Consider the following 2,050-nt stretch of genomic DNA (forward strand, 5'->3'; position numbering starts at 1 on the left):
TTTAGGCAAATTGAGTAAAATGACGAGCATTGCTTTCAGGTAAAAAAAAAATGCCGTTGAAATTTCGTAGCTTTATTTTCTCGACTGCGTGCAATACTTTGTAGTTTTATCAGAAAATTTAAGCAAACATTTCCCCCATCTTTAACTATAGACGGCACATGCGAGCAGATCATAATTGTTGTCCCAAATACTCTTTCTCAGTATTCCCCTACTTTTTAAATACAATATTTGTATTCCAAATTGTTGAATATATTCGACAATTTTTTGAACAAGCTAACGGAATTGTCAGGTTTTTTGGGGATTTCTTTTCAAACAATTGTGAAAAATGCTGTTCCACAGTGTGTAAATGTTTGGCTTTAACTGTCACCAAATAAGTCCTCAGAAATTGAAATTAACAAAAGTCGAATTATATACATATTTATTCATCACGCTTTAAAACTGCCAGATACAAACTTTCCTAGGGTTGTGTCAAAAAACAAGCTTAATGTAAAAAAAAACCCTATATTTTTGTAATCAAACAACCGTTGCACATATGCGATATTCATAAATACAGTACTTTTTGAGGGGAAAAAACATGTCAACAATGTTCCCCAAAAAAACCCACCACTGAACCTTTTACATAATCTTTCAATTGTATACATTCAGCCCGAGTGCGGTACACATTTACATTGTCAGACATAGAAAACAGGCGACTGTATTTAACAGTAAACTGCATTATCTGTGGGCCAAAAAAACCACCCGAATACTAATGCTCTCCGCTTTCCCTCCGTATCGTTAGTCACCGCCCCCACTTCATCATACAATTACCTACCGCCCACCTCATCCCAGTGGCACTCCCCACCCTCATCCATCTCTGCCACTTGTTTAGTCACGTGGCCCCAAACGCACACCCGATCTTGGACCCCAGACCCCCCCCCCCCTCTTTATCCCGTACCGATTTGGCTGTCTCTTCACACAATTCCCCCGGCCACCCGTGACGTCACCGAGATCGACGCCGAGAAGGTTAGGATCGTGTCCCGGGCTGATGTCACAGCCTCCATTTGCTTTTCGCAGCCGTTGTTGGACTCGATGCGCGCATGCACGCACGCACACAAATGCACCCCCCCCCCCCCGGTTCCCCGAAAACTTTGACCCACGATCATCGCGTTTCCATTGCAGCAAGGGAGTCATCCCCCTTGTCCGCATTCCACACGGCAGGATTTGCTCCCCAAAAAGGGCTTCTCCTGTACATTGAGATTGCCAGCCAGAGCCGCGTCCGTTTCAAGTTTACGAGCCGTTTTACGTCCGCGTCGACGCCTGTGAATGCACTTTGTTCATCTTCAGCCGCGTGGGGGTTTTTCAATTCAATCCATTTGCGAGCGAGACACTCAAAAAGTGTGCAGAGCGCCACCTGGCGGACACACTAAGGGTAGTGGCAACTCAACGCCAGCATTTAACGATACATGTTTTTGCTGTAATGCTGTTGAGTTGTACCGCGTTGTTGTTTGACGTTTCACTCCATGCGCTTTTGGGAAAGGAAGCTTCTTCGTGAACTCAAGCTCCCAATACGCGAATTGAAACCTGACACTTCATGCCCTAACAAAGCGGTACAACCCAAAAAACAGGTCAGTGCCAACACACATTGAGGCTGTTTCAGGGAGACCCAAACAAATACATCTATACACCAGATTGGACTTAGGGGAGACAGCCTCAAAATCAACTCTGCTTATTTTAATACTGAAATGTAACTTAACGTAAACATTGCAAGAACAGAGAAACTAAGGAGTGGAAGAGGTTTTGTGCAACTCAATTGTCAGCTGCCATGCGACAACTGACGGGAAGACAGACATTTGAAGGCTTCAGTTTATATTTGGAAGCATGTGACTGCCGACCGATGCAAACGTGTCAACGTTTTGCAGTGTTCCTCTAGCACATCCGATTTTTTGGTCAAAACGTGTTCAAGCCTCCCATCAACAAATGGGGGCAAATCACGAAAGAAACGAGGCTTTGGCCATTTCTTCAAGATGCGACTGTGGGGGAGGGAGGGCGAAACTTAACAACATGAGGCAGA

The sequence above is a fragment of the Lethenteron reissneri genome, chromosome 11 (assembly GCF_015708825.2).
Source record: "Lethenteron reissneri isolate LAM-NWPU_2019-01 chromosome 11, ASM1570882v1, whole genome shotgun sequence".
NCBI classification, from domain to species: domain Eukaryota; kingdom Metazoa; phylum Chordata; class Hyperoartia; order Petromyzontiformes; family Petromyzontidae; genus Lethenteron; species Lethenteron reissneri.